Source organism: Syngnathoides biaculeatus, chromosome 15, assembly GCF_019802595.1.
Source record: "Syngnathoides biaculeatus isolate LvHL_M chromosome 15, ASM1980259v1, whole genome shotgun sequence".
In the NCBI taxonomy this organism is placed as follows: Eukaryota; Metazoa; Chordata; class Actinopteri; order Syngnathiformes; family Syngnathidae; genus Syngnathoides; species Syngnathoides biaculeatus.
In genome coordinates this window covers 15,771,205-15,782,952 of record NC_084654.1, presented here as the reverse complement: position 1 = coordinate 15,782,952, position 11,748 = coordinate 15,771,205, and the positions used below count along the sequence as shown (strand labels likewise).

The 11,748-nt window shown below is 40.4% G+C and overlaps 1 pseudogene; it reads right to left on the bottom strand.

The window, feature by feature from the left end:
* Nucleotides 1-218: 218 nt before the first annotated feature.
* LOC133513850 (5S ribosomal RNA) lies at nt 219-337 on the bottom strand (annotated as a pseudogene).
* Between the last annotated feature and the right edge of the window lie 11,411 nt (nt 338-11,748).

Sequence of the window (11,748 nt, the reverse complement as noted above, 5' to 3'; positions counted from 1 at the left end):
GCCTCACTCTGGATTTATCCTTAACACCAGTGTTTACTAAATGGAAGGTTTTGGTCTTTTTTTTAATGGATTGTCAGTCATATTCTTTTTTTCTTTTCAGCTTGTCCCGTTAGGGGTTGCCACAGTGTGTCATCTTCGATGAACGCAGATTTGTTTGGCATATTTTTATGCCGGATGCCCTTCCTGACACAACCCCTCTGCATTTACCCGGGGAGAGAAGCTTACAGCACCTCGTATTCCCAGGCGGTCTCCCATCCAAGTACTAACCAGGGCCAAACCCGCTTAGCTTCTGAGATCTGACGAGATCGGGCGTTCTCAGGGTGGCGTGGCCGTAAACTGTCAGTAAAAAAAAAAAATGCCCATTTTGATCATTTATTTTGATTAAAAAGCTAAGATTGGCTGCTGGTGCTCATAAAACTCCATGCACGTTTATACTTTACCTTTTAGTTACTTCTGGTCATTATTGAAGTATTTTAGATGCAACTACCTCTTGGGAAAAACAGCTCCAAAGTATATCCTCATGAAACCAGGGGCCCCATCTAAAGGGTCAGTCAGTCTTTGCTCAGTCTTAGAATAATTATTTCTTTATTCTCGTTTCTATTGTCAAAGAGAACATCAACAAAGCAGATGTATGCTGGTAAGAAGTAAGGGGAGGGGGTGGGTGAGCAATTTAATTTCAGTCAGACTCTGTAATATGTGAAACTGTAGATTGCAAAAAACAGGAGAATGAGACTCTCAGATGCATCTCATCAAAAGATACATTCAAGCCATCCCAAGCCCAGCTTTCAAATTTCACATTCACGGAGGCGAATGAAAGTAGCGGAGACGACCAGAAACAGGGAGGAAAGATTAATGTAAATCTCCAAATAAGGCATTAATATTTCATTAGTGTCTCTTTTTTCCCCCTCGTCTCTGAGTGGCAGAGGAGAGGAGATAGTGGCCGATTTAATGATTTGAGACTCTCTTCCTTTCATTCTCTCCAATGTCACTGGCACCCCCCCCTTCCTCCCGCTCTCCCAGTCAGCAGATGGGCTTAGCCTCATTTTTTTATGAATCCCTTGCAGAGCCAGCTGCACATAATTACATTCAATTCAACCTTATCGCTCAAATTAAAAAGATTAGATTATTTGTGAAAGAAGTGTATGCAACTCTGCCACTTTATAGCGAGGTTTAGCCCACCCCCTCACATGCACAAGTCCTTTACAGATACAATGTCACAGTACAATATTATCTTCAAAAAAAAAAAAAAAGGGTTGATTTAAAAGAAATCTTTTGCGCTCTCATGTTTTCCCATTGTTCAACATACTGTTGATATGGATACTGTCTGGATGAACGTCGACTCAGTGATGAATCAGCACTGAACAAACTTTTTCAATCTGAGCGTAGCTTGGTCCACATGACTGTTAATTTCATATGGCCTTTCTAATTATTCACATACAACAGAAATCCATTGTGACTCAGCATGGCCATAGTGTGAAGGCAGCACATTTTTACCAGACATAAGGATAATAGCATTTTTGTGTAATACTAATGAATCTCAGAGGTACCATGTGAATGCTCTATGTTTATGATATGAATATACAGGCCCATGTATCACTTTGTCTGCCTATTGATCGTCGGCAGTAATGCTGTTTGATTAGTCTGGTCTGGCTCCAGCAGAAACAGTCGCTTCTGAGTGGGGAATGCAATATAATTCAGATTTCCCCAAGGCCCCCGCCCAAGGATTGTTTGAGCCGCTATCACCGGCAGCATTACTAATTGATTGGCTGATTGCGAGCACATTCATTCCAGGTCATGCACTGTGCGTTCAGCCCTCAAATTCTTCAAATACTGCTCAGATTTGGTACTGTTTTTTTTTTTTTTTTTTGCTGTGTGTAAGGTGGTAATGGTGCAGGTTTATTTCACAGGAAGATGTATAGACAATGGATAACCCACGACACTACCCTATATAAATGAGCTTTTGCCAATAAAACTGTATTTCATCGTTTTCCGACCTGAAGACATTCATGCATCATTATTACTCCGAGCCAAAGGCATCTTTTTGGGATGTGGGAGGAAACCGGAATGCCCGGAGGAAACCCACACAGGCACCAGGAGAACATGCAAACTCCACACAGGCGGGCCCGGGATTGAACCTGGGTCCTCAGAACTGTGAGGCCAATGCTTTACAAGCTGCTCCACCGTGCTGCCAGAAATTGTCTAATGAGTAGAAATTTATGCACTCACATCCAGAGAGTTTGAAGGGCAACATATATATGGTTGGGGGAAAAAATGTTTCCATGGGGCTATTGTTGTTATTGATTTTATTATGTGAAAATGACTCACCCTGCAACTATCGCCCAGTGTCAGCTGGGATAGGCTGCACGACACCTGTGACTCGAATGAGGACTACTGCTGTATGGATGGATTTCTATACTCTGCTCGGCTAGGTTGCATTCCAAACACTGCTGTGGTACCCTGGGGCAATGCGCCCCATCCTATATCTCATTATAATGGTTTACGAGACCCTTACAATTTTGCAGTACCGCCGGGGTAAACCTTTACCTTTTTCACTGCACCTCACAAAACTATTTTTCAGAAGCACCGTTTTGGAGTTGTTTGATTACAGTTATGAATCAAAAATGCCAGGGCAAGAGATTTTTTTGTAAATAGTATCTACAGTATATGCCAAACAAGTGTCCATTGACTCAGTGGAATGGTCTTTCTAGGGGAGACAGAGCTTCTGCAATTAAGAGATGATGTGACTGACAGAGCTTATAGTTCATGAGGCCGCAAGAGCCACTTCTGTCGCTCTTAATCAAAATCTTTGATCGGACCAAGATGCTGTGAAGAGAGCGAGGGAAAAAAAAAAGAATGTTTTGTTCTCCCAATTCACGACCAATCGACCATCATCGCTTCACACCAATTAACAGTGCTCTTGGTGATATTTGACTGAAGCCTTTAATGCTTCTAAAAGCATTGTTAATTATGCCTGTGCTCTTTTCTTGGCATTTCAGACATTTTGCAATCCTCCTGCACAGTTGATAAACATCCATCCATTTTCTTGGCCGCTTATCCTCACTAGGGTCGCGGGGAGTGCTCGGGCCTATTCCAGCTGTCAACGGGCAGTAGGCGGGTTACACCATCAACTGGTTGCCAGCCAATCGCAGGGCACACAGTCGGACTCACAATCGCACCTAGGGGCAATTTAGAGTATCCAATTCATGTTGCATGTTTTTGGGATGTCGGAGGAAACTGGAGCACCCGTAGAAAACCCACGCAAGCACGGAGAAAACATGCAAACTCCACACAGGCGGGGCCAGGATTTGAACCCGTTCCTTAGAAATGTGAGGCCAACGCTCTCCAGTGCCGGCCCATGAGACATTTAGTTATTAATGATTACACTAGTCACTTTCACAAGGGAAATGTGGAGGAATAGAGGTGACTTTGGCTGTATAAACTGTCACCAGGAAGTCAAATGAAATGAGCTCTTTAATGACGGAGACGTCACTTTGTTGGGTGTATCCACAGCCTCTCTGTTGTGTATGATATACACTTTATTGAAGAGTGGCATAATTCAAAATGACACCCTTCATTCCATTCTATACAATGACTATATAGTAAAGATATTTCACCGCACATTATCATAACTATCATCATGGCATGATCAAGAATGTGCGGCTGTAGCGTTGCACATAAAATCTGAGCTTTTCTGTAATGACTTCAGGAACAAGTGAAGATTTGTTTAATTATTTTAACATTTTATTATCTTTTTTGTGTATGACACACGCGGTACACTTTTGATGGTGCCTTTGGATGTTTTAATATTTTTGCTTTTCATTGAGAATATGACCTATATCTGGCGCTAAAGTCTGTGTGGCCACATACAGAGAACTGCTGAATTTTAATTATGAATATGATATGTAACTGTACTTCACTAGACTTCCCTCGAGACAATCCTTGGCTGAAACAAACTGTTTTATTTTTTCAGACTTTCCTTGACAAGAGGTATTCAGATAAGAAGAATATGAGAAGAACAGAAAAATGTAAATGTAAGTCACATTTAAGATCACTTTTCTTCTCTCACTCTCTCTCTCTCTCTCTCTCTCTCCTCTCTCTCTCTCTCTCTCTCTCTCTCTCTCTCTCTCTCTCTCTCTCTCTCTCTCTCTCTCTCTCTCTCTCTCTCTCTCTCTCTCGCTGTCTCGCTGGATGGATAGATGAAGTATGTGTGCGCTCTTGTGTGTGTGTGTGTGTGTGTGTGTGTGTGTTTATGCCCTGTGAGATTATTACAAAGAAAATAACCACAGTTATGGTATAAAATGAGGCAACATAGAATTTACAATGTTAAGGATTAGTGATGTGCGAGCTGAGAAATATGAACACGCAACACAAAGCGTGACAATAGTTTCTGGCATAGTATAATTCATGCAAACATCCCCAGGCTATTTATACCACGCCACCACAATTTAATTGTGTCCAATATTTAATCCAACTAAGAGTTGTGGTGGCAGAAGTTCAAATCCAGTCTGACATGAATATTTCAGTGGTGTCATGTTTTTGCATGTGTGACATTTTGTTTGTACAGCTATGTATAGCTAACCGGTGGTTGGGATGTCTTCTGGGATTGGGGACGAATAAATGTCTGAATTAATTTGTTTTTGCAACAAATGAAATGAATGACGTAATATTTTTAAGGACAATAATGATAAAATGATGGACGGCACGGTGAGTGTGAATGCTATTGCCCTGTAGAAGCTGCAGCTCACCTGTGCCCTTAATGAGAATAAGCAGTACAGAAAATGGGCGGATTAATTTTCAAATAACCCTTACATGATTTCATTGTGTATATTTTGTGTCAAACTGTCACCATGTTAACCTTTTCAAACATGACAATGTTATTACAGTATTAATATTGGCTGTCATACAAATATAAAATAAAGTTAACTGCTGTTAAAAGTAAAATAAATAAATAATATAAAATAAAAAATTAAACAAAGTCAGAAGACATCATAGTCTTGATGGGGGTGGGGGGCTGTTAAACTATAGAGACGCCTTTGCCCATCAATGGTTATTTCTTTACCTGAGTAATCACATTTATGTTTAAGATCTGTGCTACCCATTAACATGTGGCTTGGGAGGCATGCCCAACATAAAAATATGCTTTTAGCTTTTGACTAGCACAATCATATGCATTTATATATTTATTTACTTATTGTGGCACTCAAAGTAAAGTAATTTGATTACCCCTCGCAAATTGATTGGCTAATGTTTTCCAAAAAATCAATGCACCCTCACATGGTTTACTAATGGGATTATTTGTTTATGCTCTGGGATGTCCAAATACCAGGGTAATGTGCATTGTTTATGAAATGATTAGAAGATGCCATTGTCCATATTAAGTACACCTTTATTCATATCCTTTTCACACAAGATGGATTAGACTAAAAATGATAATAATGTAGGTCGAGGCACTCCTGCCTGGCAATGCCGCTGACTGGGATATTGATAGATTTAATCCTAATCATGAACGAAGCTCCCCTTATTGAAGGCTGTTTTGGAGACTGTTTATTAATCAGGGAATAATAAGTAATCCTTGAGCATTAATGGGAATGGATAGGACTAATGGCTGGCGCCCACTCTCTCCCGTTCTTAAGCGCCACACTTCATTAGTGACAGACGGATTAGTGACACAAGGAGAAAGTGTACAACGCACTGCACCTGCGAAGATGCTGACACACACAAACGCACGCACGCACCAACAAAGACACTCAACCGCAGTCCTTTCTCTTCTTCCTCCTCGTGTGACAACAAGATGGAACGCTGTCAAGCTCATTTGCTCTTCAATAGACTAACCGTAATTAAGGCCATCCTGTCAAAGAAGCAGAGGGGAATAAAATGAATCGACTTCAAATAAATCATCTGGTAGGGTAGCTTTCTCCCGAGCTTCCAGTGTGATTACGGTATTTTTCACCAGGGCTTCCACTGGAGCTAAGCAGGATGCAGGTTTTATGTGCCGGTGCATGGATTTTCATCCCACATCACTAACCGTGACAGCTCAGGGAACCTGTTTTGCGCAAGTTAATTCCAGCCAGGCCCCAGAATGCCCTTTCCCCGCACACTCCTTCATCGTACATTATGTAGATGGTGTATTGCTATCACATCAAGCAAAGGGTGAACCACTTACAGGGGACTTGACCATATAAAGTTCTCCCTGCTGCGCTATAAAGTGCGCTGTGAAAGTGATAAGAGTGTGTTCTCATACATCTCAACAGTCTCCCTCCTGGTGGACACAACATTAGGGACACTCTGTCCAAGTGTTCTGCCTTTGCAAAGAAAATTACAAACGTACGGATGAAGGCAAGCTATGGGTTTATGTCGACATCTGCCAAACGTTTTACTGTATGACACTTGGTATGATTATGCACCATAAAATGTGAGGCTTCAATGATAAGGTTGAAATAAATGAAACTCGGGACTGTCTTTTGGGTGGAGTGGAATTTCGGAGAAATTAATGTGACACATTTAAAGCACATCCATTTGTTTATCTATTTTATTTGTATTCATTTGCTTTACCGATATTCAGATCTCAATTTTTGTTGTAGATGCTAAATGAACATTTGAGAAACAGCAGAGCGATGTTATGGAATACCCCATAAGAGGAAGCAAGTTTAGATAAAAGTGGTGAACTGTGATCTTTCTTTCTTTGCTTTTTTTCTTTGTTACATTTCCAAATTGATCCATACCCTTTTTTAATCGAGATACAGTATATCCAAATATTCTCAATTCATAATTGATTAGAATGCTCTTTTATTCCAGAAGTTATCATTTTTATCACAATTATCATAATATCTTGGGTATAATGCATCCTGAAGTATAATGTGCACCCCCAAAGCTGACCTAAAAAAATCAGGATAACACTTCTACCAATGTACAATGCGCACCACCAATTTGCTGCTACCCATATGCTGAGAATATTAGGAATGATCTGTATTTATATTTTGTTATAGTTGTATTTGTATTGTTTTTTTTTTTTAAAAAATGTCCGTACAACAATCATTAATAATAATGTGCATGTGCTTCTGAAGCGGTAATATAATCTTGGGACAAGCCACAGGACATGCTTGTCAGGGTCCCAGTAATTGTCAGAACAGAATCCCTCAACCAACTAAAATAGAGGCTCTATGATGGCAGAACATTTTATTAATACTATTAACACTTATTTCAGTCTTAAAAATATAAAATCTTTAACATTGTTTATTAAACACTGCATTAAATATTTGTGCATACATAGTTTGAGCTCACGTTGTTTTGAAGCCATTGAGGCGCGCTATCGTTGTTTCGGACTGCAGCGTGACTTCCAGGTTGCCGGTATCATCGGCACGAGTGATGACACATTTCTTTTAAAAGCAGCTGCACAACTAACCCTTGTTTAAGTTTAAACAAACTCATGGGCAGTCGTTTCTGATCTTTGGTACAGTAGCAACACGCATGCTATGCTAACAATCGTAAAATGCACGCTCCCGGAGGAGTTCTGAGAGCTCAGGTTGGGGGTGCACATTACCATAATATATATAAATGGGTAACATAAGACATCATATATCATCGAAATGTATATGTATACGTTTTTTTACCATGCTATGTACCTGTATATGAGAATACAATGTGATTGTATTTTTTTAGTTTTCATCCATACTTAAATATAATGCGCTCTATTAACTTTTTGAAAATATTTTTGGAAAATTGTGGTCATTATTTTTGAGAAATTATTTTATTACTGTACATTAATACCTCCCAACAATGTCAATTAAAACTATAGCTTAAGACGATTTCTATCGAGCCTTTGTGTATTATGTCATTAATGTGTGCAGGTGTACCTAATAAAGTGTCTGCTTTGGCGTAGAACAAAATTGCCAGCAACACCTCAACTCAGCTGTTTTTTTTTTTTTTTTCAACAGTAAGTGTTGAACAGACAAAAGAGGCCTGACACAAGATGTTAGACCCCATTTGGCCGTGAGCTGCCGAGACAGCGGTGGCGTGTATTGCCTGCAGGTATGAGACGCAGCAGCTTCACCTGATTTGACACACTTACAGTAGACGTGACAGCGTATGCACCCCACATCATCACGCCGCTCTAGACTCATGATGGCGTTGTAAAACAAAATAAAGTAAACCCCATACATCAGTGAAGATTGAAATAGACTTTTGTCTGAGGCAAAGACAGTGGGATTTTAGGCTGGCAATACACAGTTCTGAAATGTTTGGACAATGCAGTTGTGGATTTGAACTATAAGAATTAAATGCAACTGTACACTTTAAGAGGTTTTACAACCGACTACAAAAATCTAGCAGTTATCATTGCGAAATGACTGAAATATTCATGTTTTGCTTTCGCTGTAGAACATCAATCTGCATTCTGAAGCGCCGTCGAGTCAGTTTTTTGTAGCATTAGGTCGAAATGTGAGATTATAAAAAAGCTTTTAGACTCACACTCTTGTCGGAATGTGATTCCAGTATGAAGGCTTTTTTTGTTCTTGTTTTTCAAGCTTAGCTTTTCTGTTCTTTGTATACACTTGACGTTTTCACCAATATTCACGACGCCATCTTTCGCAATGATTACTTCTAACGTCTTCAGATTCTCAGGGCATTGAGTCAATGGCAACCGGGCTGTTCTGGTTTTCTTAGAAGACATTCCGCCTATCATCCGAGCAGACTTCATCAGTACATGCAACAAGGCTTAGATAGGACAGAACTAGCCTGAGTTGGTGTTGAAAAACACTTTTTGAAGGCGACGAAATGGAATGTAGAAATGGACAAGACTGTGGCCTTATCTCAAACAAGTAGTCTGTGCAATTTCATTTACTGAAGACAAAAGTGAAGGCACACAAGCCCTGTGAAAAACACCTCTGGTCATCATGCTTAAGCCTTTTTTTCCCACCCCTCTCTTTTGCTGTCACTGCTGTCGCTGGGAAGCAGAGGCGAGCGCAGAAGTCTCCATCAACTGTGGCGGACCTGAGGGACGAGGGAGCAATCACATTATATCTGCTGTCACATAAAGTCACTGTCAAGGTGTGCTGCTGGTGGAGGAGAGCAGCAGCACATGTGACGGTGGAGACCCAGAAATACCTCAGTTTCATCTAGGCCCCCCCACACCTGCCCCCCGGTTACAAGACTAGCATGTGTGAGCCGCTGATTTTGTGTAGACAATCGCCTCTCTCATGTTTTTTTACCGTCACTGGAGTGAACAATGTAGTACACCTGGTGGTCGGTTCATGCTTATTTTCTTAGCAGCGAGGCTTTTGCTTCTAATTGCGTTGAATTGTAGTGTTTCACATAATACAAAACTAGAGATAAAACCCGACATGTTTGTGGTTCAGCATTTGCAGATACTAATTTTGGAATTTTTCCTATTTTCTGAAAAGCTATTCTCTGTTTTTCTCCTGCAGTGAAGGAGGTTGTGCTGAAGTGAATTTGAGTTTTTTTTACATACGGTTTATAGTGCTTTGACCCCATCTTGTGGCGTCCATAGGCAATTACAAACCGAAGCCAAAATTGCAGGTGTCAATTATTCGCCGATGTTCGTGATTTGCAGCAGGCCTCGCTGACCTTTAAACAACATTACCGAAACTGTCACGATACAGAAATTAAATTTCACATTATGTGTGACCTTGGTACAGCAAAAATCTTTCGATTGTTGCTGAGTTTAAGAATGATACATCACAATATAAATAATTCTTCCCACCTATTACTGTAAAGAAGGGCTGGCAATCAAGGAATGAGTCATGATATTTTATCACAAAATCCAATTATATTGCAATATGGTGATCTAAAAGCATTATGCATGACACTGGCAAGATCCTTATTTGGTCCTTGTGTATCTGTATTCTTTCGTACCACATAATAATACAATATAGCAAAGCAAATTTATTTGTAAAGCGCATTTCGTACACAAGGTAACTCAATGTGCTTTACATGATTAAAGGCATTTGAAAACAAAGAGATAAAACATTGAAAATGGGATAAAAACAATACAAATGAAAATTTGGGGTGGAAATTGCAGGGAACTCTTAATACAAGCACTAAACCTTTTCCAACTATACTGGTAAGAAAATACAATTCTGCCTGGTTAGTTTCCTAACAACAGAACATAAAATTGTTGTGAAAAATAGTGCTACTATGGAACCTCAGGTTACACATTTGATTCGCACCATTCATCAATCCAAAAAGTTTTCTGTTGCAGAACCACACACAGACACACTCATGCAAGGCAGAGATAAACAAACCCACGTATCCTGTGCATCTGCGAAATGTGCAATCAGTACCTGTACCAGCCTGTATGGCTGCCTGCCTGCCATACTGAAATGCCTGTAGTGCCCGAAGTGTGCCTGTCAAGATTTTAAAGGTCTTACACCCAACTCCACTTTCATGCCCATTATGTTCTAACTAACACCCCGGGGGCAAACATTGGCATACTTATATTGAACCAATCACCTATGCTGTCCAGCCCTTGTCTCTCCAACAGTATCACGACACAGCGATCGTAAAGAATGCTAGCAATTTAAGTATTTTGTATAAAAATAAACCAAAGCCTCTCTAAGAGGAAGTGAACCATAGCTGATGAAACTGCAGTGCAATGCAGAAGGCGCAACGAGGAGCAGTGTATAACGTGCTCATATTTTGCTGAGCATGTTCTGTGTATGATCGTGTCTCAGGAGGTGAAGAGAGGAAAAAAAAGAAAAAGCTACGTTGCGGTGCCCTGCCAGGGATGGAATTGAATGTAAACCTCTGGAGTGATGTGATGTCACTTCACACTCAGACTCGGGTTGTGCAATCTCTGCTCACTCGCTATGGATTTGATTTTTATTATTTTTTTTTTTTAGGTTCATGGCTGGTTGAGAGTAAGAGTTTGAAAAACCTATACTTTGGTAGTGACACAGAGATCGTAGTCCACACATTTGTTGTCTTGCCTCGAATATTGTAAATTTTGGTCTTACCATGTTTAGTATTTAAAGCCTGTAGTCAGTACAAAACAAAGCAGCAAGAGTTTTGATGAGCAGGAAAAAGTATTGTATCCCATTCAGGCCAACTTGCGCTGACTCCTTGTCTACTTGAGATATGGTTTGAAGGATCTGTTACTTACTCTGAAAATATGACACAGGTTAGCACCCTCTTATCTCACTGACTTAGTGGTAGCGTATGTTCCATCAGGAAATGTGCGCTCACAAAATGCTGGTCTTCTGGTGACTGACATCTAGAAAACCTATTCATTCTCCAGTACTCCGGAATGCCCTACCTGTTGATTTTAGACCTGCTACCTCAGTAGAAATGTTTAATTCCTTGTTTTTACTCTTTGGCATGTACTTAAAGTACATGTAGACCTGTTTTACTACCTCTTTTCCAATCTCCTGCACCTTCATCACCCGCTAGGAGAGATGACTAGGTGACCTTGACTATATCTGAGACTCCTGTTGTTTGGGTTCTTCACCGACAAACTGGGAGAGGATCTGAGGTGGATCACTTCACCCAGAGCCGAATGTGACTACCCTGTGGCACCTTTTTTCTCTTTAAATGGTCTCCTATGCCATTTTAATGAACATTTTATGCCATCCTGTCATCGTTATGAACATTGTACAGCACCGGACTATGTGCTAGATGTTGCCCACAAGATATTCACTGCAAATCTGGTCACCCTGCAAAGGGGAACACCCCCCCCCCCATCTCCCATCCCCCATCTGGGGTCCCTTCTCGTTCCATTTTTTCTGTTTTTTTAGT